Source organism: Sus scrofa, chromosome 7 (assembly GCF_000003025.6).
Source record: "Sus scrofa isolate TJ Tabasco breed Duroc chromosome 7, Sscrofa11.1, whole genome shotgun sequence".
Taxonomy (NCBI): domain Eukaryota; kingdom Metazoa; phylum Chordata; class Mammalia; order Artiodactyla; family Suidae; genus Sus; species Sus scrofa.
The window spans coordinates 51,538,855-51,566,211 of NC_010449.5; the positions used below are offsets into that span (position 1 = coordinate 51,538,855).

At 42.2% G+C, this 27,357-nt stretch overlaps 1 long non-coding RNA gene across 1 annotated transcript in view; it reads right to left on the reverse strand.

The window, feature by feature from the left end:
• Positions 1,152-27,357, reverse strand: part of LOC106504434 — a 191,916-nt gene continuing 165,710 nt past the window's right edge. Inside the window, exon 4 of the long non-coding RNA XR_002345777.1 lies at positions 1,152-1,274. This is a non-coding gene — a long non-coding RNA (uncharacterized LOC106504434). The remainder of the gene's footprint in view (positions 1,275-27,357) is intronic.

Here is a 27,357-nt window from a genome sequence, read left to right on the forward strand (position 1 = left end):
CACATTTCCCCCCCCCAACCCCATCAAACATAAGAGCATCTGTATTCTCCGCCACACTTCCTTGGATGGAAAACTAGAAAAACTTGGCAGGTTGTTAAAACTATATATATATATTTTTTTTTTTGACTGTGCCTAGAGCATGTGGATGTTCCTGGGCCAGGGATGGAAACTGCATCACAGCAGTGACCCAAGCCACAACAGTGACAACACCAGATCCTCAACCTGATGAGCCACTAGGGAACTCCCTTAACTATATTCTTGTTCATGGTTTTTTCCCCCAAATTTCCTATATTATTTGGGGAAAAAAAAAACATAGGCACTGGAAAGCATAGGGCTACTTTTCCCAAAGGCTATTCTTAGTGTGGGCTAGGTGACAGGGAGGTGGGTGGGCAGAGAGCATGCATTACTTGAGGAGGGAAATTGACAGACTTGGGTAGGAAGTCCTCAGGCTCCCCTCCCTCAATACAGTAAGATCACTGCTCCTGGCAGACTGGCCCAGGACAAGGCATTCCCACCAACCTTGGCTCTACCTTCAGGATAAGATCCAGTATACAGGGTGGGCTGCTCTGACTCCTATTTTAGTGTGTCTCTGCTAGTGCTTTGGGGGACTGAGGCCCTGGCCCCAGTTGCTGGCTGTTGGGATTCTTTTTGCCTGAACCATTTCTGGAGACTCTGCCAGGCTGTGCCAGGCTGTACATCTTGTTTCAGTCCCTATCCAACCAGTCCCATCCCAGGGGTCTGTCCAGTGTCAGACCGAGCACATAGTAGATGCTATGAGAGGGAGCATGGCTCTAAGGTGAAGTCACAAGACTTCAGGTGTGTCTTGGTTCTGCTGTCACCCTTGGGGAACCTCGGGTAAACCACTTCCCATTGGAGGACATGGACAGCTATGTAACTTTAGACCACCAGGCTATGAATCCAGATAACTGAGACAATGACTGTCAACACCAAAATCTAAGGTGTTCCTTTGGGTGACCTACAGGGACCATAGGCGATAATGAATCAGCCCCTTCTCTGCTTCACGTTGATACCCCAAACATAGCCTCACTCTGAGGCTCATTAAACTGCCACATTGAAACTTTAGATCCAGCCACGTTTTAAAAAAAATTCAGTCCAGTTGCAAACATTAAGCATTTGAAGGAGACCAAATACACTTACTGAATACAGCCAGGTCTCAGCTTCCCCATCTGTGAAACGAGGCCCAGTCCCCAGATCCCTCAGGATGAACCAGCAGCTCCCAATGCCAGGAAAGTGCTTCAACAACATCAGGTGAGCTGTACAAATGAGAGGTAATTTGACAAGTCAGCCAGCACGCAACAGCCAGTCAAGTCAATGCAGAGTGCTCTAATGCACTTAAAAGCCCAGAAGCAAGCCCAGACTGAGTAATAATGGCCTAAACACCACCAGGGATTTCCCAAGTCTAATTTCCATGCCTGATGGCCATGGTGTTCCATCTCCATTGGGCTAATTAAGGCACAGTGGAGACAGAATCTGACAAAGAAGCTTACCCTGGCCTTGGTCTAAATTTATGGAGAAGAGATGTTGCCAAGAAGGTAAATTAGATATCAGCAGGGCTTCCCCCAGGATCATGTGGTCTCAGGGGCACTAAGGCTGTGAGATTTAAAGTGAATATAGATCAGTGCAATGCAGAAAGACCAGGACATATGGGAGTTAGAGCAAGGTCTCTTCCATTTGCTAACCATGTAGACCTGGTGTGTGTCACCCTTCAAATCCTTAGTTTCTTCATCTATAAACTATAGCTAATGCTATCTATCCCAAAGGATTGTTGTGAAAAGGAAATACATGTAAAATGGCAGTATTGGGCCTGGCACAGAATGAGTGCCCAACAGATAGTATTTCGATATCATGTTATAGCTGTGATATTTTCTGCCGCACTGAAACAATCATACGTGTGACCAGACCTGAGAAGTAGAAGTCTATTTATCTTTCAGATCCAAACACTCAGCCTCGCCCTGAATGGGACATATGATCCTTTGGGGAAGATGTGTTTACATGGGATGTATCTACCTAAGGGAGTCACTTTTTCTATCAGCTTCTTTAAATAACCAGTCACCTCAGCCAGAACTTATACAATTTATCTCTCCCTCAGAATTTCCTAATCTTAGCTCTAGACACTCCCCCCTCATTTTTAACCCCCTTTCCCACCAGTGTGCCACAAGTCACACTGAACCATTGATACAGGAGAGCCATGACCTATGCTCCCTACACGTACAGAGGAATCCATGCTTCTCTCTTATTCATTCTTATTTCTAATTTTTTCCAAAATCAGTTTATCTACACAATATCCCTATGTCTGAGCAGGAAAGCAGGTGCTAGAAGTTGGAGTTATAGTTTTCAGATCAATAGAAGAAGAGGAAAGAAATGTCTATTGAGTAGAGCTATCCAACACATATACACATACATACACACATATATGCACGCATGCATTGTGAGAGAAATTCAAAGGGTCAAAGTCTAAATCAAAGCCCACACAAAGTTCATACTCCGGAAGACACATTATTGTTAAGGGTTTATTTCTCCTCAAAATTAACCTGTAGATTAATTCCAATCAAATTCCCAAAAGACATTTTTTGTTGAAATAGATGAGTTAATTATAAATTATAGATGGCAATGCAAAGGACCTAGAGTAGTCAAAGGAATCTTGAAAAAGAACAAAGCTTAAGGACACACACTACTTGATTTCAAAGTGTACTATAAAGCTACAGTAATCAGGAGAATGTGGTATTAATATAGGAGCAGATAAATAGGTTAATGGCAGAGAACAGCATCCAGAAATAGGTCCACACATATAAAGACAATTGATTTTCAACTAAGGCACCAAGGCAGTTCAATGGAGGAAAAGAAAGGTTTTCAATAAGTGGAGCTGAACCAATTAGACAAACATGTAGGGAAAAAATGAACCTTGACTCCGATCACAAAAATAGGAAAACACACAAAAATTTGAGATGGATTATTAATTTAAACATAAAAGCTAAGATGACAAAATTTCTAGAATAAAAAACAGAATAGGCAAAGATTTCCTTTAAAAGACACACACACAAAAAAACAAAGAAAATTTCTATAAACTGGATGGCATCAAAATCAAAATATCCTGCTTATCCAAAGACAGTATTGAGAAAATGAAAAGAAGAACCACTTGCTAGGAGAAAAAAAATCACAATACATATATCTGAAGAAAGACATGTATTTATAATATATAAGGAGCTCCTTTAAACCTACATGACAAGACAAACAGCACAATTAAAAATGGGCAAAAGACTTTGAATCACATTTCACAAAAGAAGATAAGTCCATTTCACAAATGAACAATTACCTCATGAAAGGATGCTCAGCATCATTTGTCATCATGGAAATTCAAGCTGAAACCATCATGAGATACCATCTCACAACCACTAGAATGGCTGCAATTAAAACAATTTACAACACCAAGTATTGAAAAGAATGTGGAGCAACTGGAACTCTCATACACTATTGGTATGAACTAATTTGCTGGTACACAATTACTTTGCAAATGGTTTGGCAGTTTCTTATAAAGTTAAACATACAACCATCCTATGGCATACTAGGTATTCACTTAAGAAAACTGAAAATATTTTTCCTAAAAGAGAATGCAAGAATGTTTGTGACAATTCTATTCATAATAGCCAAAGACAACCAGATGTCTGTTAATAAGAGAACAAGTAAGCAGACAGTAAAATATTTACACAAGGAGCTACTTTTTAGCAATAAAAATATAACAACCGATACATGCAAAAAAGTGTATAAATAAATGAGGGAACATACATGAATTTGAGATTCATGGATGAATCTCAAAAATATTACATTTCATAAAAGAAGTCAAACACAAAAGAATACATACTATATATTCCATTTATCTGAAGTTCAAGAATAAATGAAATTACTCTGTGGTGGTAGAATTCAGAATAGTAGTTGCCCTTTGAGATAGGATTTACTAAAAGGGGGCATGAAGGAAATTTCTGTGCTAATGTAAAGAGTTAAGTCCTGGTTATAATGATAGTTACCTAAATGTATACATTGATCAAATCTCATCAAACTGTACACTTAAGATCTATGCATTTTACTGCATATGTTAGTGACTCGGAAGCTACTTTTCGTGTAGTGCAGGCTGCAGCAAAGTTCATTGAGGATAATGGTAGCCAATTTTTTCAATCAGAGAAGGGAATTAAAAATATGGAAAGAGGAAGACTAGAATAAACTATGTAGTATGGATTGGAGTAGAGGTATCAGTGAAAATGGTTTATAATATGAGGTTTTTAATTTACAAATTGATATAAATATAGATCTAAGTATATATGTGAGCATATGTAGGGAATATAAACACATATATAAGTATTTATATTTATATATTTCCTAGCCCTGACAGCTGGGAGGGCCTAGAAGCAATGAGTCCAGTAGGAATGGACACACCTAGTGCTTAGATTTAAATACCATTCTTTATTAAAAGAATAATGGCTTATTGGAGAAAGAGCTGATTCCAGGGATGGGGCAGGAAAAGTAAAATATGAAACACCAGAAAACATGAATGTGTTTTTTAAAATAGTGGGAGTATGTTTAAAAGACACAGGACCTGAAAAGGCTCCCACTGGCCAAATCTTAAACAATTGGGGAATTAAATTAAATAATCACAAAGAAACAATTTGAGCTTTGCATAGGATGAACTCTAACCCATGGAATAAAATAAAGAACCCACAAGTCCATGTTGATATAAATAAATATATGCAGGCAACTTTCATACATTTAGAAGAAATAATAAATGTAGGAATGATAGCTTGTAAATTATCAGTGGGTGCTAGAATTAGTGGGTGAAAGTTTGATGAGTAACAGTTTATATACCTAATCTCAAAGTATCTCCAGTAATTACAAAGGGAAAAACAGACCTTTACAGAGAAGAAAGTTGGTGGACACCTTCTTAACCAAGTGATCAAAGTTAATATCACTAATATTGGGACAAACGGACATCATGTCCCTCCTAAAATGATATACAGACAACAACACAACATCGCTCCTGGGGCACGTCTACCCAAAATTAAAAACCTAATTCTAATCAGAGGAGACACCAAACAAACCCAAATCAAGGAACATGCTATAAAATAACTGACCTGTAGTCTTTAAAAACATCCAAGTCATGAAAGGTAAATAAAACCCTAAGAGCTGTTCCAGATGTAAGAGACTAATGATTCATGACAACTGGATGCACAGAATAATTCTGGATTGGGTTCTGGACGAGAAAAAAAATAGCTATAAAGGTCATAATGGGACAATTGACAAAAACTGAATGAGGACCAAGGATCGACAAAGAGTATTTTATCAGTGTTAAAACTTCCCTACCAAGATCGTTTTTCTGTGAGTATGTAAGAGAATTTCCTAGTTCTTAGGAAATACACACTCAAGTATTTAGGGATAAGGGGGGCTGTCTTAGCCAGTTTGGGCAGCTATAACAGAAAACTATAGACTGGGTTATTTAGAGACAACAGAACTTTATTTCTCACAGTTCTGGAGGCTGCAAGTCCAAGATCAAGGTGCCAGCAGATCTGGTGTCTGGTGAGGACTCTCTGGCTCCCTGATTCATTGATGGCTTTCTTCCCACTGTGTTCTCTCCTCACATGGCAGAAGAAACAAGGCAGCTCTCTGAGATCTCTTTCATAAGGGCACTAATCCCATTCATGCAGCCTCTACCCTCATGACCTAATCCCCCACCTCCAAATGCCACCACATTAGGGATTAGGAGTCAATATATGAATCTGGGAGGAGGACACAAATATTCAGTCTATCACAGGACCCAATATCTGCTACTTACTCTCAAGTGGTTCAAATAAGAACAATATTGTGGGCATATAAGTGATAAATAGGCATGTGTATGAGTATATGCATACAGAGAGATTGATAAAGACAAATTCACAAACAATTGGTGCATCTGGATAAAGCATGTACAGAAGTTCTTTGTACTGCTTTTTCAACTTTTCAAAAAGTTTGAAATTACCATATCAAAATTAAGTTTTATGCATTCATTATTTTGACTCTGTATTCTTCTTAAGTAGAGCAAGAATGAAGGTATTTTTACTCCCTTCCCACACCTCAAAACTCATGGAAAAAATAAAGAGAAGATTTGATCTTTGATAAGTCAAAGCTGTCCAAATATGAAATCTGGATGGAGATAAGAGATCAGGCTGAGGGCCACACATGCTTCTCCAGTCAGATGTCTTGGGAAGAAGAATCTGAGACAAAATTGATAGCATACGACCTTTATTGGGGATTGCACTTAGATCAATACCTCTGGAAGAAAAGGTATGGAAGCAGGATTGGGCACAGAAAGGAAAGGAACTTAATGCTATCTTGACAAGGGCCTTGGTTCTTCCCCAGGGAAATCTCTGGAGCTGGGACGGCCCTTGGGAGATGTCCTGATTTAGACAAGGGGGCTGGACCTTTATATCCCTGCATCAGCCAGGCATTGGATGAGAACCAAGGAAGGAGAGGGTACGCAAGAGAAGTTACAGAAAAGGGGAGAGTTGATATAACAAGTTTTTAAGAGAGACCCAATTCAAATTGAATGTGAAAACAGACTTAGAAAGATGTAAATATGCTTCTTCTGAACTAAGCAGAAAATTGAAGATGAATCACTTTTAAACAGTAAGCAGGCAAATTAGTTTACTTGTGGACATCTGAAAACCTAAATTTTTTTTTTTTTTGTCTTTTTGTCTTTTCTAGGGCTGCACCCATGGCATATGGAGGTTCCCAGGCTAGGGGTCTAATCGGAGCTGTAGCCACCGGCCTACACCACAGCCACAGCAATACCAGATTCGAGCCACATCTGCAACCTACACCATAGCTCACGGCAACACCAGATCCTTAACCCACTGAGCAAGGCCAGGGATAGAACCCGAAACCTTATGGTTGCAAGTTGGATTTATTAACCACTGAGCCATGACAGGAACTCCTGAAAACCTAAAATATTTTTGATTGGAGACAAAATTCGGCTTAATTCCCAGTCCTAGTCTATTTTTTGACTTGTGAACCTAGATGAGTTTCTTTCATATGCAGAAGATACAGGGAAAGGCTAGAGGTGATACTGAGCAGATCCTGGCATATGTTGGTAGAAATGTGGGCTTGTCACAGATCCGTTCTGGGCTCCTGATCCAAACACCAAAAACAATGAGCCTTTCCAACATCATGGCACTGTGCAACTTGTCTTGGAATCTAGACAATGCAGTAGCCCAGCTCTTTGCACATCCCCATCTGCCTTTGAACCTGGACCCAAGAGATTGTGGCTGCCCACATAGACGGACAACAACATTCTTTATTTTTTATTCATAAAATTTTCTCTATACTTTACTGTATGCCTAAGACTCTCAAAAGTGATTGATTTCATCAGAGCCAGCTAGCAACAAAAAAAAAAATGTGACCAAGATAAACTACCTCACTCAGCGAGCTACAGGAACTACTTGAATTTCCAAGTCTTTTCTCCTTGCGTCGTCTTGAAGGCTAGTTTTGTAGCATGAGTACAGCTTCTGTCCCTCTTCCTTAGGAGGGTCTGATAGGGTACACATCCTATTTCAAGGAGTTGTGGATTACTGCCCCTTTTTAAAATCTTTCATGCAGTTTTCCTCTTATGCCAGGGTTTCTCAACCTTGACACTATTGACATGTTGGTTTGGATAATTCTTTGTTGTATTGGAGAGTGAAAGAGATTCTATCCATTACAGGAAGTTTAGCAGCATCTCTGGCCTCTACCAGAAGCACTCCAACCTCCCTCCAGTTGTGACAAAGTTGTCTCTAAATAGTGCCAGATGTCCTCCCAGTGCTTCTCTGGCCGAGAACAAGTGTCTTAAAGTGAAATCTTACAAAATATTTCAAATATTGTATAACTACTATATTTTATAGCTACTCTTTACTACCAATTCAAGGCTTTCATAAAAAACCTGGGTGAGATGTAATCCCAACATCCAACTATCTCCCCAGGCATCTGTCCATCTCTCTGTAGTTGCAAATTGCAATGCCTCATTGATCCTTCCTTTCATAGAGTCCATTATCCATTCATATTTTGACTCTAAGAGATGTTTGCTCGAATCATATCTCCTGTGCATAATGGTCTCAGTAATTTAAAAGCTTCCTGCCAGCAGGCATTTCCCACTATTGACCGTGGTCTTCTGGAAAAAGTGTGTGGCTTTTGCATGAGTATAGTTGGGTCTCCCACTCTATTCCAAAGCTTCAAGTGTCATCTTGTATACAAAGAAAATATTTGAGCATTGAGAGTTTGTATTCATTTGTTTGCAATTTCAGTCCCTTGGAGATGCTGAACAGACTATATCTTATGATGTTGCTGCAGGACAGAAGCAGCAGCAGTAGGTAAACTTCTGAACTGAGAATAACAGAAATATTATGGTCCTGTCTCTGCCTCCTTCCTTCTATTCTAAATGGGTTTTCTTCTTTAAATCATTGGCATACTTCCTAATTCATACAGGTTTTGTGAGTCTAACAGTGTTTGGAATCTACATGTGCATATTAGCAAACCATTTTTTTTTCCTTTTCTTGGGTAACTTTGCAATCTGGAAATGGTTCCATGTAGTAGAAACTGGTTCTCTCAATTTTGCTCAGAGAGGAAAGAACAATATATACTTAGCAGCTAATTTCCCTATAATACTAAGTAAGCTTAGCAAAAGCTTTCCCTCTGAATCAAGTGTTTCTCTTTCCATTTCTTCTACCAAGACTCCAAGAAATGTTCTGTATGTTCCAGTCCTATAACAAGGTCATACATCTGAGCACTCTTTCCCTCTCTGGTAAACCGTTCAACTCATATATTTTTTACTTTGTCATTCATTCAAATGGATTAATAAGAGAAAAAAACGAACACATATGTACAAATAACTAGGGCTGAGTAGAATATAGTACTGTGTCATGCTAGATATCTCAGTAAATATTATGAGGGTTCATTTATTTAGGGTTGCTTTTACTTTGTAGGGTCCTGAAATATTTCTTGCTGTGATCATCCATCCTCAAACTATTAAGGCATGATTCAGTGTCTTCTGCTGTTATTGCTTATCTGAGAGTCAGAGTGAACACTATTTAATGAATAATTTCCTATGGCAAAAAGATCATCACTCTGCAGGCAATCTCAGTAAGCTGCCCCCTTTGTAGCACACAGTGGGGCCCATCTTCACCTCATGACAGCTCCCTGGTGGGGTTAACAGTAATACTAACCACCACAAAACACAAAGTACACAGAACAACAAGTAAAGTTTCATGACAGGTGCCTCTGGCATCTTCTCAATTTTTCTTCTCCAGCTGTGTCTTTTCCTTCCAATCCTCATTAGAGAAATCCACCCTCAGTTCAAACACTAAAGAATTTTAATTATGAGGTAATTCAGAAGGCCCAAAGCAGGCATATTCCCTGAGTAAAACGGCCTTTCTTCAGGCCCTGACTCCTGGGCTTTGGGTTCTTCTACACTTCAGGGAAGGCCACAGAGATCTTTGAAAAGCACGGTTTTTTTATTGTTGTTTTTTTTCCCCACTGTACAGCATAGGGACCCAGTTACACACACATGTGTACATCATTTTGTCTCCCATTGTTGTGCTGCAAAGAAGTATCTAGACATAGTTCTCAGTGCTACACAGCAGGATCTCATTGTAAACCAATTCCAAGAGCAGTAGTTTATATCTGTTAACCCCAAGCTCCTGATCCCTCCCACTCCCTCCCTCTCCCCCTCCCCCTCCCCCTGGGCAACCACAAGTCTATCTCCAAGTCCATGATTTTCTTTTCTGTGGAAAGTTTCATTTGTGCCATATATTAGATACCAGAAATTAGTGATATCATATGGTATTTGCCTTTCTCTTACTGACTTACTTCACTCAGGATGAGAGTCTCTGCAAATGGCATTATGTTGTTCTTTTTTATGGCTGAGTAGTATTCCATTGTGTATATATACACCACATCTTCCTAATCTAATCATCTGTCGATGGACATTTGGGTTGTTTCCATGTTTTTTGGCTATTGTGAATAGAGCTGCAATGAACATGCGGGTGCGTGTGTCTTTTTTACGGAAATTTTGTCCAGATATATGCCCATGAGTGGGATTGCTGGGTCATATGGTAATTTTATGTATAGATTTCTAAGGTACCTCCATACTGTTCTCCATAGTGGCTGTACCAGCTTACATTCCCACCAACAGTGCAGGAGAGTTCCCTTTTCTCCACATCCCCTCCAGCACTTGCTATTTGTGGACTTACTAATGATGGCCATTCTGACTGGTGTGAGGTGATATCTCATGGTAGTTTTAATTTACATTTCTCTAATAATCAGGGATGTTGAGCATTTTTTCATGTGCTTGTTGGCCATCTGTATATCTTCCTTGGAGAAATGTCTATTCAGGTCTTTTGCCCATTTTTCCCCTAGGTTGCTGGCTTTTTTTGCTGTTGAGTTGTATAAGTTGCTTGTATATCCTAGAGATTAAGCCCCTGTCCATTGCATCATTTGAAACTATTTTCTCCCATTCTGTAAGTTGTCTTTTTGTTTTCTTTTTTGTTTCCTTTGCTGTGCAAAAGCTTGTCAGTTTGATTAGGTCCCATTGGTTTATTTTTGCTCTTATTACTGTTGCTTTGGGAGACTGACCTGAGAAAATGTTCATAAGGTTGACGTCAGAGAATGTTTTGCCTATGTTCTCTTCTAGGAGTTTGATGGTGTCTTGTCTTATATTTCTTTAAGCCATTTTGAGCTTATTTTTGTGCATGGTGTGAGGGTGTGTTCTAGTTTCATTGATTTGCATGCAGCTGTCCAGGTTTCCCAGCAATTTTTGCTGAATAGACTTTCTTTTTCCCATTTTATGCTCTTGCCACCTTTGTCAAAGATTAATTGACCATAGGTGTCAGGGTTTATTTCTGGGTTCTCTATTCAGTTTCATTGGTCTATATGTCTGTTTTGGTACCAGTACCACACTGTCTTGATGACTGTGGCTTTGTAATATTGCTTGAAGTCTGGAAGAGTTATGCCTCCTGCTTGGTTTTTGTTTCTCAGGATTGCTTTGGTGATTCTGGATCTTTCATTGTTCCATATAAATTTTTGGATTATTTGTTCTAGTTCTGTGAAAAATGTCATGAGTAATTTGATAGGGATTGCATTGAATCTGTAGATTGCTTTGGGTAGTATGGCTATTTTTACAACATTAATTTTCCCAATCCAGGAACATGGAATATCTTTCTATTTCTTTACATCTTCTCTAAGAAAAGCATGCTTTTACATTAGTTTTATTCCTGACTAGGTTTAGGTTCATCTTTCTGGCAGAGAATGGTAATTGCCCCCTAATATTCATTCTCTCCTTCTTCCTTTTAGTAATAAAACTTCCTGAGCCTTGACTAAACACTTGTGCAACAAGTTAGAGACAGCATTTCCCAGCTTTGTCACTAGGTATAGATGGTGTCTCAGGCTCACTGGAGATAAGTGACAGAGCTAGGCTTCAAATCTACATAAACAAAGAATATAGTCAATTTTCTAACCCTGTCTCCCCAAACTGAGAATGATGAAAAGAAGGAGCCCATCTGTGGGTAAAAGTGAGAATTCTAGTAGAGCAGTTTAATTGGTCTGTTCCTTTCCAGAAATGCTATTGTTAGCCAAAAGGGAAAGACTTGAAAGGGCAGGTGTCATTTACCAAGGAAGGTGAACTGAGAGAGGAGCCAGTGCAAGGCAGGATAGGAGTCTGCTATGCACAGGTTTGGCAGATAGCACTGGGTATCCAGAACAGGTGGGTCATGGCTGTGGGTTGTGGCCAGGGAGGGCTGGGGGCAGGGGAGGAGTGGAGGTAGAATGGACCCAGATAGCCACATCCAATATGGCCCTTCCTTGACCACGTACAGCAGCCTTGAGTTGGAGTGAAGGAATCAGGAAATAGCTGGAGTGTCTCAGACATAGACATCTCAGGCTTAAAAGGAACCTTTCCAGATAATTAGTGCAACTTTCGGCTCACCATCTGCATCTCATCCCAGCACTTCTTGAGCATGTCCATCAATACAGACCCTTTGTTGAGTACCTGTTCCCTTTTTGAAAGAAAACAACCCTGCAGAATTTTTAGAGAAAATAATACTTATTTCCATCCTACTATGGCATGATGATTTTTAAAAATTAATATGTATAGGTCAGTAGTGTATTTGTCTTTTTTGCAAGGCTGCTTTAAAATCCACAGAAACATATTCCTTTTGGCATTTGAATGTGAAAGCATTTTTCTTTAGATGTTTAAAAGGGTGAGACTCTGGAGCCCAAGAATTTTCACATATAATGCCATCCTTCTAAATGGATTTATGAAAAGTCATCTCAGGACTTTTGCTTTCTTGCTGCTGATAAAAGCTGCTGGCTACAATATCTCTTCCCTGGGAAAAATGTGGGGTTTTATTTTAAAATTAGATCCTAGGGTTAAATTAAAGATTATGCCAAGTGTATGTTCCAAATCCACTCATTCCATCTGACCTGCAGGAACACATCTGCTCTGTGTTTGCCCCACCCAACTTCTGACGGTGGCATATGTCTGATTCCTTTGATTAAAGAGAAGGGTTTGTTAGGATGTCATGTACAGTATATCAAAGGAGATCAGGCACTCGTCTGCAAGTCAGATGACAAAAGGAGTGAACAGGACGGTACAGCTAAGCAGACATTGTGAAGAGTCAGCTCAGGGGAATGAGTCATAATTTGAAAAGCGTTTGTTACCGGTGGTTTTGGTAATAATCACGCACAAGTCCCAGGGTCTGTAACATTAAGTAAAGCAATGTAATTTCCCCAACATCCATCTGTCCCAAGTACAGAATTCCAACCAAACTGGGGAACCAGCATGGTAAGGGAGATTCCACAACATTTGGCAATAATTTTCCAAACTAGGATTTGTCCAGCTGTTCCGTCAACGGATCCAGATTAAGAAAGCGCCTTACCTTTAATCAAAGCATGATGAAAAGCTTTTGTTTCTGAATAGCAAGCCTGCCCAAGAACATCGTTTCCTTTTTATTTGAATCAAAATATACATTGTTTTCTGTTTTTTTTAAAACTAGGGTAATTGGTTTCCACACTAGACTGTCACTTGCACTTTCTGTATGTCATGAGATGTCAGCTGTCCATCTTAGTGCTGAGAGATGGGCATAGACATAATGCTTCCTGCATGGAGCCTTCTCCTAGACTGTTAAAATTCTTGTTGCCAATGTGTGATGTACCCCAGCAGCTCCGGCTTCCTGTGGACCCTTGTTAGAAATGCAGAATCCCAGGCTCCACCCAGACCTACTGAATCAGAACCAATATCCTAACACCATGGTTCAGGTAGGTTGGACATGGCATTCTTTTCTTTACATAGCCTGACCACTCTTAAAACAGGAAATGATGTTTATTAAAAATACAAAGCAAGTACTTTGTAAATGGCTGTTGTGTTATACTTATTTTTCAAAACATTTATAAAGTGATGAGTATGTGTCTAATCTAGTTCTAGAAGTGATGATAAAAGAGTGAATGGGAAAAGGTCTGTCCTCTTGATATTTAAATTCTACTGCAATAGAAGTATTTCAGAGAAAGCTCTTTTTCTCAGTCTCCACTGTCATGTGTGTCTTCTAATGCTGCAGGGTGTTTTGACACAAAGCCCATGTCCACTGTTTCCTGGTGCACCATCCTTTAATGAACAGTGTCCCAGGGTAGAGAATGGCCAGGGTGCCTGAATTGTACTTGGGCCCCTCAGGAGTCTCCCTCTCCCTTTTACACCTGCGGCTGAAGGCAGGTTTCCTGACCTTTGTTCTATTCAGGCCCCTATCCCAGTTCTCCAGGCAATTCAAAGAGCTCCAACCCAGCCTGCCAGGAATAAACACTCCTTGAGAGTATGGATATTGCTGTAGAGGATATAAGGAGGAAAGCAGAACACAATTCTGGATTTTGAGTCCTGCTTTTGCATGAAGCCAGGAAAAAAGTTTCAAGGAGAGATTTTAGCTGTCTCCTTTATCTCGGCCCCAGCATCCTCTTCAGAAGACAATGGTCTTCCCCAGTCTCTGGTGGGCATAGCCACTTCTGTGCCACTGGGAAACCAGCGGGCAAGACTCTTCTAGAGAGACCTGTTAGTCCTGCTGGCAAAGCAATGAGTTTGGGGCCATTGGTGGGATGGTCAGCCAAGGCAGGCCTCAGCACTGTTTTACACTGAAAGGCATGGAGGACTTAGCTCTCAATCCAGCCCCACTGGAGCTGTATTTAGTACCAACTCTTCCCAGATTCTGACACATGTTTAATTTCATTCTGAGTCCCTGAAGCTGGGAGAGATTTGTTTTCTATTTGCATATCTTTATGGGTATTTAATAGGAATTTGGGATAGAAAACCCATGTGTTTTACTTTACTCTGTCAATTTCTACAAAAGTCAAGGGACTACTTTTAAAGGAAAAATTGAATAGATATGATGAAAAGCACTTCTTAACACTTTAGAGTGGCCACCCTAAAACAAAAGCCAAAATTATGTCAAATGGCAAAAAGCTAGCAGTCCCCCCTAAGCAAAAGGACAAAATAGAGATTCTGAGTTTCCTTCCTTCATTCTTTTTTTTTTCACAGCTTTATTGAGATATTATTGGCAAGTTAAAATTGTATATATTTAATCACATTGTTCGCCTTAAACTTACACAAAGATATAACAGTTATATCTCAATAAATCTTGGAAAAAATATCTAATTAGATTTCCCAATTATATGTCCTTCTTTTCTTCCTCTCCTCCTGGCAATTATTAAGCATCTACTATGTGGGAGTAAATGAAGCCCAACCAAATGAAAAAAGCAAGGGCTATTTATTCTGAACCTATTGTAGTAAGGGAGTCAATCACCATTACTTGCATTTTGGCAGAGACTCAAAGGCAGGCAGAGAAGTGAGTAAGCTATACGGTGGGGAAAAACAAAGGCTTCTGGCATGCGCTGATTGGAGGCTATCCACGTGGGGAAGCTGGAGGTAGGCTAACTAGTAGCAAGGTATCCTATATGATTGGTTAGGGGAGCACATTTGGCATTCTCTGGTTGATCCTAAGGTAGAAACAAGGACAAACATTAGGGAAACTCTTAGTTATTAATATCCTGGCCATTTGGGGCCAATTGTAAGAAAAGTTATCGTTTAGTTTCCTGGGAGACTGGCTTTCAGCAGGCCAGCTTCCTAGGCTAATTACTAAAGATAAAAGGGTTGGCTTCCTGGGCAGGTTGCTGCAGGTTGTGGGTAAAAGTTCTGTTTTTATATTTGTTCTGGTCATTGTGTATATATACTCAGTCTTTCAACTATGATGCTAGGTGCTAGATAAAAATGATGTCTGCTCTCAAGGAGTTTAATTTCTAGTAGTTACTATTGTTATTAATTTATTATAAAGTTTCTTCTAGTGCAATAAGACATGAAAAATAAAAGAGTAAATACTGGAATAAAATTTTATCTTGTCAGTATTTTCACATGACTTAATTGCACTCTTTGGTATTAGCATATGGGGTAAGGTATGTTTTTAAGCCAGTGGGTTGATGTTTGAGGCAAGAAGTAGTTTGTTTTGTCACTGAAAGTATAGTATTTACAACACAGACCTTCCACTCATATGCATACAAACCCAGGGGAGACATGACCCTGAGGGGTAATTTATAATCTCTAAATACACCACAATCCCATGTACTCTAAATGGACTCTGGGAGAGAAGCTCCATCTCATACATGGGAATAGGCAAGAAAAGCCACATCCAAAGGGCTGCCCACACAGGAATTAGGAACCCACCAAAATTATTACAAGGCAAATATCTTAAAGATCTTCTCCATCTTTATTTTTAGGATATCATTAATATGTCACAGCTGCTGATCTAAGAAACCACTCCAAGAATTGCCTTCTCAAGGCAAAGCCCTAAAGAAGTTATAGAGGGAAGGAGGAGAGTCAACTCATTTTCCTCCTGTTCCCTGAAAAATCAGTATCTCACTCTCTCCTCTGCTCAGGAGAAAAAGAAAGGCTAGCTGTTAAAATAACTGACTTTTTTCTGAGAGGCATCAGAGGGTGGAGATAGGAGCAGATTCTTGAGGCAGCCCAAACCTTATGCAAGAAGGGACCACGTCACAGCTGATCTACAACATGAGCCACCACAATAGTAATATGCTTTCCATCCATGAGACTGAAAGCTGGGTAACTACTTACCAGGGATATGAAGGGGAATGTGGTAGACCAAGAGGTAATGTCCTCAACACCCTCTCCTTACCCACACCCCATTGTGTAGGAGCCATGTGCTATGACTGCTCCAAGGGTGAGTTTTTTTTTTTTGGTCTAGGCCAACCACAACAATCACAAACTCTTTGCCACAACGTTTGCCTGAGCCAATCAGCTCACAGCATTCTTCAATGAGCATGTGATCCAATTCAAGTCTCTAGGCCATAAGGTGAGGCACTTCTGAAAGATAAAAAATGCACTTTAGGAAAGGAAACTCTCTGATCTTCTGGAGGTCATGGTGTGCATATATGAAGCCAGGAATTGCTGCAGCCATTTTGCCACCATGAGGGAGACCAGCTTTAGGATGAAGCTTTCAAAGAGGATGAAGTCAGAGCATAAAGATGGCAAGAAACACCATCCTTAATTTCCTCACTAAGCCACTGAATCAAACCAGCCCTACTTCTGCTCTTCAAGTTATAAAAGCCAATAAATCCCTTTATTGTTTGAGCTATTTTAAGCTTGGTTTTCTAATTCTTAATCTTGAAGAGAACTTATACATAAGGGATTCCTTTTCTAGAAGAGAGGCAGGTCCAGTGGACCTTTGGGGATGTCTCATACCTCTAAACATTTCCCATACAAGACAGACATCCCCATCAAAGATTACTGCTGAGCAAACGAATTATGTATTTAATGCTAAATTCAGGTGGAAATGGGAACCTAGACTCTATTGGCTTTAGGAGTGCTTCCTCCTCAAATAAATGCATATTGCATAAGGGAGTGAATGAGGTCTGGGGAATGGAAAAAAAAAGGAGGAAAAGTCTTGGCTAAAGGCCTGAAACATTCAATACTTAACAATACACTTAATTTGCCCAGTACTTGACAATGTCATAGCAATGTCCTATTTGCTTATAAATTTGGTTTTGTTTGCCAGCAGGAGCCCTGTCATTTCTTAGACACATCAGCATCCCAGCCATAAATAACGATTAAGGTCTCAGAAAGACTATGGTCTACCTTTTCCCTACATCCCTTAAAATGACTTCCCATTTCTATAGGCAATCTTCCTACCATGTATATTTTACACACCAGGGTCCATGCCAGAGCCCTGAAACAGATTCAAAAAAAAATGTAAATTTTGGGAATCAAGATAACTATTTTTAAAATAAAAAAAGACATGGCTGTCTGCATGGATATTTCCCCTCTGCCTTGGTTCTTTTGTCTTCTCTAGCTGAGAGGATGAGCCAAATCCTAAACCTGAATTTGAACCTAAGTGTGCTTGTTATGGTTCCAGAAACACCAGATCATCTTTCCTCCAGAGCACAGTTAGAGGAGACAGGCTTGTTGTTTCTCTTACAAGAAGGAATTCTTGGGGGGCTTATGAGAATCCTGGGATTATTAGAGTCCTCAGCAGTCACAAAGGATGTATCAATACAATTTCAATAAACTCTGTCTTAAATCCACAGTTGCAAACAGGTGCAAGAGCCAGGGAGTTCAGAAGCAGGGAGCTTGGGAGCCTCCAGAAGATTCCTCTAAGATGGGAGTGCTTCTGCGGTGAGCTGGGGAGAGGGGCTGACAAGCTTCTGCCTGGCCGCAGCCAGGGGGCCCTTGGTTCTGTCTGGAAGGGCACAGCAGAGAGGAGATGCTCAGAACCCCTGGGACAGGCTTCAGTAGATTCTTATAATTGTCCCCCAAGCATGGATCCCTGCTTAATAGTCCTCAGAGCCCCACTTCATGCAGCCTCAGACTGGTGGGTATTTATAGAGTTAGTGACAGCTTGCCCCTGACACCCTAGGTGCCTCCTGAAAGGGCATTTTCAGCTAAACCTCAGCTTCACCCTTCATCTTCCTCCCTAGTCCCCAATCAAAGCAATCAGGAATTTAATGACTTAGCATGATGCTTAGCACACTTTTAAGGTCTCAAAAATGGCAGCCATTACTGCTGTTATGTGCCTGCCCTTGCAGCTATACCAACACAAAGCCTTTTAAGAATGTACTTCCACGTTGATGGTTTTTCCCAAGTATGTGGCCTTGACATCTATCAATCATCTTCAACTCTTCTCACTCTCTCCCATAGACAACAAATCACCAAAATGCAGACTTACAAAGGGCTCAAAGACCATGCTATGAACCAGTCCACTCAAGGTTTCAGTGCTAATCCTACCCTCTGGACAATGATAGCCCTGCCTCTACCTGGTGACTCTGATGTAGTGCAGTTTGTCCCTCTTCAGCACCTCAGCCTGGAGTCCTGTGCCTGTTCTCTTCTCATAAGATTCTAATCAGAGGCCATTACTTGTTGTTCTCCCCTGGCAGCTGCTGTGTCCACAGAACCAGCTGCCTCTAGCCCCGGTCCCCATCTCTCCTACAGGACCAGCTATATAATTACCCCAATGTTCTTTTTTTTGTTTGTTTTTCTTTTGTGCTTTTAAGGCCACACCCATGGCATATGGAGATTCCCAGACTAGGGGCCAAATCGGAGCTGTAGCTGCCAGCCTATACCACAGCCACAGAAACACAGGATCCAAGCTGCACCTACAACCTACACCACAGCTCATGGCAACACTGGATCCTTAACCCACTGAGCGAGGCCAGGGACCAAACCCACAACCTCATGGTTCCTAGTCAGATTCGTTTCCTCTGTGCCATGACAGGAACTCCTACCTCAATGCTCTTATTACTGCAGGATCAATAAGAACTCTGAGGACTGCTGACAAATGTTGAGAGGCAGGACCTGGTAGCAAAGGAAAGGTCTTTCTACACCTTTGGTTCTCTTTAGTGACCAGGTAGTGCCTTTGGGGACATCCTGTAGAGCAGAGAGGGCTGCAGAGGGATGGATGATCCAGAATTGTGGATAATGGGTAGAATTTCTGTGTGGTGGTAAGACATGTTGGTGCTATTGTTGAAATGGTGTGTACCTTGAAAATTAACTTCAGACATCATGTCGGGGCTTAGATTTGAGGTCTCCTTGTTTCCCATTCAGATCACCTCCACTCTCTGTCCATGCTCAAAGAACTGTATTCCTCTCCTGTGGAACATTTATTTGGAATGTGTTTGGGGTATGATTCTTTGGTCAGTTTCTGTCAGCCCCAATAGACTATCAGCTTCAGGAGGATGGAGACTGGGTCTGATTTTGCCTCCTGCTGTATCCCCAGAACAGAGGCTGGCACGCAGAAGGAGTGCAAATATTTGTGGAACAGATGAGTAAATGAAGAGTAAATGATTTTACTACCACACCAGAGAATGAAGATTAAAAGCAGGTAATCCACTCAACCCATCTGTTAACGCACAGCAAGACTGAAAGGAACCACACAGAGGAATGTTCAAGATCTTGAGTTCTCAGAATTCCCATCATGGCTCAGCAGAAATGAATCTGACTAGCATCCATGAGGATGCAGGTTCAATCCCTGCGCTCCCTCGGTGGCTTAAGGATCCGGCATTGCCATGAGCTGAAGACACGGCTCAGATCTGGCATTGCTGTGGCTCTGGCGTAGGCTGGCGGCTACAGCTCCGATTGGACCCCTAGCCTGGGAACCTCCATATGCCACAGGTGCGGCCCTTTAAAAAAAGAGGAAAAAAAAAGAGACGGAGAGAACTTGAGTTCTCAAGGCACCGCCTGGAATCGAATCCTGCTTTCCAGTCATTATTAGTAGGGTGACCTTAAGCAAATTACATGACTTGGCTTCAGTTCCTTTTCCTGTTATCTGAGGATAATGAGGGCCCACTTCGTAGAGTTGTTGTGAGGATGAACTGCAAATAAAAGGGTTAAAACAATGCCTGGCACTGAGTGAGTACTCGGTAAATATTGGCAATTATTGTTCCTCAAGGAGGGACCATTGATGGGTGGGTAGCAGTTGTGAAAGATCCAATAGAATGCGTATGTTTTCTTCAGGTAGAAGGTGCTGTTACCTGCTGGTGATGAGGTAGAGGATGAAGCAGATGGAGGTTTGAAATGGCTGTTACGAGGTTGGGGAAGGGAGTTGACATGACTGCAAGGCAAAGCTGAGCGTCCAGCTAAGTCTGATGACTGATTTTGGAGCTGCACCAACCAGCGGAATTGAACAAGTTCCCAGGAGCTCTCAGCAGCCAGAGAGGAGAAGCAGGAAGAGGGGACGGCTGCATTGATCCAGGAGGAGTGTTTTGTAGGATGGCAATCTCGGGATTAAAAGCAGGGCAGAGGCAGGATATTAGCAAGGAATAGTACCTGGTACATGCAAGAATTTAGTGTATGATAAAAGTGACATTTCAAATAGGAAAGTAAAAGATTATTCAACAAACAATAGTGGGATCATTGGGTGACTCTTTTGGGAAAAGTCAAAATCACATTGCTGTCCAATATAACATGTCAAAATGAAGTATAAATAAATTAGAGTCAAAGGTGGAAGGAAGTAAGGAAAGAAGGAAAAAAACGAAGGTATATATGACCTTGGCAAGAGGAAAGTTTTTCCAAGCCCAACAACCAAATCAGAAAACATAAATTAAAAGATTAATATGACTAGAGAAAATGTAAAGCCTCTATACCAGAAAACTAATTCTTAGAGCTCAAACTGGGGAAAACATTTGCAACATAATGAGCAAAAAGAATATTTATTTTCAATATATAAAGTGTCCTTTCCAATCCATAAGGGAAGGTACTAATGGAAAAATAGACAAAGGACACATATGGACATTTGCCAAGGAAGAAATGCAAATGGTTAATAAACATATGAAAAAGCAAGCAAGTATTAACCAAAGTAACCATATGTAAAATCTTTGGGGGAAAGATAAAGTGCTCCATTGATAATGCTGGGAAAACTGGTCAGACTTTTGAAAAAATAAATTGGTTTTTACCTACATCAGACATCAGAATAAATGCAATAAAAATATTTAAATGTAATGAGAAAAACATAAATGAATGAGAACAGAAAATTGTATTTTTAAAGTCTTGAAAAGGAGAAAACCACTCTTTTTTTTTTTTTTTTTTTTTTTTTTTTGGTCTTTTTGGCATTTCTTGGGCCACTGCCATGGCATATGGAGGTTCCCAGGCTAGGGGTCTAAACGGAGCTGTAGCCACTGGCCCACACCACAGCCACAGCAACACCAGACCCAAGCCTCATCTTCTACCTACACCACAGCTCACCGGATCCTTAACCCACTGAGCAAGGCCAAGGATCAAACCCACAACCTCATGGTTCCTAGTCAGATTTGTTAACCACTGAGCCACGACAGGAACTCCCAAGAAAACCTTTCTTGATGTAACACCAAAACTGACAATTGTGACTAAACAAATATTTAAATTCTACAAGGAAAAAAAAGCTTAAGGCTAAAGGACAAACAGGAATGAAATCTTCATAATGTGATAAGCAAGAGACTAATAATACTATGTAAAGAGCTCCTGGAAATTAATGAAAAACAGCTGAACACAACAAGTAGAAAATGCCCAATGTCTAGTACATAATAAGCATTCATTAAAATAAATAAATGACAAATAGGCAATTTACATAAGAAGAAATTTAAGGGAGTTCCTGTTGTGGCTCAGCAGTAACGAATCCGACTAGTATCCATGAGGATGAGGGTCTGATCCCAGGCCTCGCTCAGTGGGTTAAGGATCCGGCGTTGCCATGAGCTACCATGTAGGTTGCAGATGCAGCGTGGATCTGGCATTGCTGTGGCTGTGGTGTAGGCCGTCAGCTGCAGCTCTGATTCAACCCCTAACCTGGGAACTTCCATATGCAGCGGGTGTGGCCATAAAAAAAATAAAAGAAATGGGAATTTAAACAGTTAAATATTATGACTTTCTACTTTCAAACTGACAAAGATTTTAAAAGATTGATAATAACAAATTTGGGTGAGGTTGTAGGGAAATAGGCATTCTCATACTTTGTAAGTGAGAGTGTAAATTGAAACCACCTTACTGGAAGGCAATTTGCCAATGTGTATCAAAGCCTTAAAAATGTGCACACCATTTGACCAGCTGTTATCTTCCTAGAAATTTATCCTAAGGAACTCCTTACATATGCGTCCATAGATTTGTTTACAGCACTGTTCATCCCAGCTTTATTTTATGGCTAACAGTTATAAGTCAACTTAATGCCCAATAGAAGGATTGGTTAAATAACTTTTGGCAGACCTACAGATGTGAAGAGATTCATGATATACTTTTAAGTAGATAAAATAAATTATAAACAATACGTGTAATATATAATGTAAAGGGTAGTTACTTTGAGGGATAGATAAGCTTACAAGTCGTTTTTATTTTCCTTTTGTAGTTTCTCTATATTGTCCAAGTTTTCTTCATAAACGAATGCTGATTTATAATCAGAAGACAGATAGTAAATGCTATTTTGTTAGGGGACAAATGAGAAATAGAGGAATAAAATATCATATTCTGGAATATCCCACTTCTCTCAGATCTCTTGAGCCTGTAGCTACAAATGGGGACACATTCTCAAAAATCATTGCGGTTTCAGTGTCCCTTGACCCATCTTGAGTCACTCTTCCTGGCTCCCTCAAAGCCTGGCCAAGATACTTCTGAGAGGAGGAGGAGGGGTATCACAGGTGTCACCATCCTAGCTCCATCCCTCCTTCAGGTGTGCTGCTGTGAAGCCACTTGAGGGCGCCTGGAACTGTGACGCTGTGACCAAAGGGACCTGCCCAGACAGGATGCATGCCCCAGGATGCCATCTCCTGGGACTTGAAATAGCAAGCCCTGGCAAGGCCCAGCATATCCCCACACACTGAGCCCCTGTGCCTGTGAAGGGAAGTCCCCTCTCCCTTTCTGGTCACATTCTCACACTTGGGCCCCATGGTCCCTCAGAATCCCTACACCACCATCATCCTGCCTCTTGGAAATACCCTTCCATGCCTGCTGTCTGCCCTTCTCTCAGTGAACCGCACAGAGTCCTGATCCATCCATCAGAGGCTGCTGTCTCTGAGACACCTTGTCCTCCCTCCTACCTGGCACCTACCTCCTCACACACATACTGGCTCAAGACCCTTCTCTTCTCTCTTAGCCAGAAATAACAGCGCAAAGAAGCCCACACACTCCTCAGCTTTAACCGTGGGCAAAGGTTTGCTGCGTTTCTGTTGTGTGCGGGGCGTGTTTGAGCGCACACCCAGCTTCTACCACCCAGGCTTGCATCCCAGCAGGAAGGTGTGTGTCACCATCATCTGACTAGGGAGAGACAGATTTTGTGGTGAGGACCCACATTCTTAGCCTAAGAGTCACCTGATAATTGCATCTTCCGATGTTGTCCAGCTTTGGCAAGGTGCAGTCTCCTCACTTCAAGGAAGCTGGGCCCTCCTTAGTGTGATCCCCCCGGGCACCTTGTTGCCAACAGCTCTTAGCTTCCCCAGAGATTCCAGTGCTCAGCCAAGCACTGGAAGGTTGAAACCAAGATGGGACATAGTGGGGACACTGCTCAGGAAAGCAGGCTTGTCTGGTGCACAGGACACCGGCCACCAAACCTGCTCACCCGCACGGCTTTGTTTCCTGCCATTGATGGTGAAACCTGCCCCACGTCTGCAGTGGGGACGAGGCTGGAGGGCAGGGCCTGGCACTGCCTGGTAAAGAATGCCAGAGGTATTTGGTGAGTCTGGGAGCCCATGGATAGGTGGAGGGCGGGGACAGTCTCCTGTCGGTATTTAAGTGACAGGAAATTCCTAATGGTAGGATGACTTCATGCTGACAGTGCTGGGGAGCGCCTGCCCCAGGCTTATGCTGAGAAAGGCAGTGTCTTATCCCAGGACGCTACTGCCCCCGGGGTCCTTGGAGGAGGGTACACGGAGCACCTTCAGAGTCTGAGGCTTAAGCCATTCGCAGACTCCAGAGCCTGGACTCGGCACAGTCAGACCAACTGGGATTTTGGGGCCCTCTCACAGCTGCCTAGGGAAACCTGGGCCCCACACTGCAGTGGAGAGGAGATGCTGCCCAAGGTGGCTCTAATTAGACCAGAGGGCAAGGCAGCCACCTGTCCAGTGACATCTGGAGGGTCTTAGGCACCTGTCGGTAACCAAGACTCACTCTCAGCACTTGCCCTGGACACAGTCATTCCCTGTAACTCTGGATTCAATGATCAGGACACACCCAGTGTAGAAATTTCCCTTCAGAGACAAGAGGGGTCCAAAGGAGGAGGAGGGACATCAGCTGGGACTCCTGGGCCAGGGCAGAGGGCAGGGTGGTGCACTCCAGGCAAGTGCCTCAGCCTAGGAAGCATCATCAGGAGCAGAGTCCAGGGTTCAGGGCTTTCACATCATCCTGAGGTGGCTGGGGGCTCCTGGACTTGGTCATCCACCTCTGTCTCTCCTGCCTGTCTCTCCTGCCTGTCTCTCCATTCAAGTCACAGGTGGCATGGGTAAGTGTGTGATCCTCAGCACTCAAGGGCACAAGCCAGCTGCAGTGAGCATCCTCCACCACCCCCACCACCAATAGAATAGACAAGGCCTCTGAGCACCAGGCAGCACCATGCACTAGGTGATGCCGCAGAGCAAAGAGCCTTCCTTTCTCTCACTGGGCGTTAAGGAGTGATATACCCTGTGTGAGCTTCATTCCTTGTCTGTGATCCCTGCCGATGTGTGGCATGAATGGACGCCCACAGTCAGACTGGGGAGGTACAGATGATGATGCATGGATGGATGGATGGATGGATGGATGGAATGACTGTAGTAGCTGCCTTTAGACCAGGTTTGCAGGGGTCCAGAAGCAGCCTCCCATCTCATCCAGTCCTGAAGGACCCAGAGGTCAAGAGATTGAACATGGTACTAAAAGCACCTTTGCTTGCCCTCCCAAGGAACTCAACTCAGAAATTATAGTCACAGAAAAATGTGAAATGGATCATGAAGAGTCCTAGGCTAGAAAAGGAGCTCTGTGGAGGACTATGCTTCAGCAGAGACTTGGGGAAGGGGACTTTTAAGCCCTCAGACTATCTGTTCAGTATTTGCTCTTATTTATGGTTCTTCAGCTATTGCTCTTGATTGGTAAGCATAGAAGACTCAGCTCTTAGGAGATACAAGAAATTGTAGCAAGGAACACCCATTACGTGCCCCAGCCTTGAGGAAAAAGAGAAAAAGAAATGGGGACCAGAAACCTGGACAAAGTGCCTAGAGAAAGCATTTGCCTGTGCCCCTGGAATGTCACCTTCCTGAGGGCAGGGATTTTTGTCAGCTTTGCTCACTGCTGGGTCTCCAGCAACTAAAATGTGCCTGACACATAGAGGACACACAAAAGATATTTGTTGAGTAGATGAATGAATGATACAAAGGGGTAAACCCAAACCTGCCACTGCCCCATCTCACAGCAGAATAATCACTTTGCTGGGAATCAGTCCCGGGTTTAGCCCAGCTTTCCGCGGGGGTCACTCCACATCCCTTCAGACAGTAAAACTCCACTGGTAGCCTCCATGTGACAGCTATGGCAGGTGTTAGGTAGGACACTGTGAATCAGTGAGAATCCCTTCCCTCTGGGCACGCCCAGTCCCGTGGGGAAAATAGATGTCATCAGCAGGGTGATTGTGTGGGGAGAGATGTGTATGCCTGTGCAGGGAGGGCACAAGTGACAGGGCTAGGTGAACCCAGGGAGACTGCATCCAGTGCTTGGGAACAGGACTTGGAGTTCCAGGCAGATCCAGGCTTGAAGCCCAGCTCCGCCCTGGTCTAAAGCTGGGCAAGTTACTTAACCTGAGTTTTCATTTCTTGGCTACCAAATGGACATGATATCCTCCTCATAGTTTTGTGTGAGGGTGAAACTGAAATAATTCCTGTTAAGTGCTCAGCCCAGGGCCAGATCTTTTTTTTTTTTTTTTTTTTTTTTTTCTTTTTAGGGCCACACCTGCGGCATATGGAGGTTCCCAGGCTAAGGGTAGAATCGGAGCTGCAGCTGCTGGCCTACACCATGCCACAGCAATGCCAGATCCTAGCTGTGTCTGTGACCTACACCACAACTCATGGCAATGCCAGATCTTTAACCACTGAGTGAGGCCAGGGATCCAACCCATATCATCATGGATACTAAGTCAGGTTCTTAACCCACTGAGCCACAACGGGAACTCTAGAGACAGATAGTTAATACACGTTAGCAATGGTATTATTCAAGATATTGCAGAGCAGGTGACATTTGAGCTGGGGCTTAAAAGAGGGCAAGAGAAAAAAGAGTAGCTCTAGGTGAGAATGAGTGAAGTTACATAACTCAGGATGTCTGCAGCAGGAGGAAAGCCAGGAGAACTGCGCTCATGGCCTCTGTTTGCTATGGGGAGGAAACAGAAAATACCCAGTGAGAAGGGTAGGATGGAGTTTGAGTGGGAAATGCAAAACATTTGCAATAGCAAATAACGTTTGCATCCTTTGGGATGGGAGAGGAACCTACCAGGGAAAAGTATAAGAGTTGATGAGATCTGTCAAAAATCCAGTTATTAGGCTGAAAAATCTGACATGTAATGGGTCGATCCACAATGTTCTGGCCAGGATTGAGAAGCAAAGAGGCAAATGATGGGGTTAGACTGGAATTGGAGCTGGTCAGGGGATGCTGGAGAAGGGAACAGGATTAAGAGACAGAGAACTTCTGCGTGGGTTGTTAAAGAGATTGACCGATGATTCCAGGACCTGGCACTGAGCCTACCATGTAGAAGTCATCCCACAGATATTCACTGAATTCATGAAGGAAGGAAGGAACACATAAAATGAACCTACTTTCTAGTTTAGCAAAGAAAACTACTGAAGACAGATGTAGGGCACTCTGATCATTGCCTATGATACCTATTTAACTGCTGATAAAAGGACCCTATTGCGTCCTTGACTGCAGGGCAAGCATCATATCTGACCTATGCTATTTTGAATTTCTTTAAATTCTAAATTCTGTTCTCCATTGTTTTGGCCAATGAGATATACAGGAACTCTGGACCACAGTCCTTCACAGTCAAAAGATGGCTTTCTCTCTCTGTGAGGATGGGGAAGTACAAAAACAGGCAGAAGTTGGGTTCTTGATGGAATGGCTGAGTTGCTATACCAGTCCTGGAACCACTTAGTTCCAGACTTCCTGTTAAGTGAACAGTAAATGCCACTGTGGATTAAGCCATTTGTGGTTTACCGTTACTTCCAGCTGAACACATCCTAACTGGCACAATGGGTTGATCCACCATTTGCACAATTCACACTGTGGGCTCTGTGGAAGCACTGCAGGAGTTATGTAGAGTGGCCTCTTGTCAGCTGTGGAGG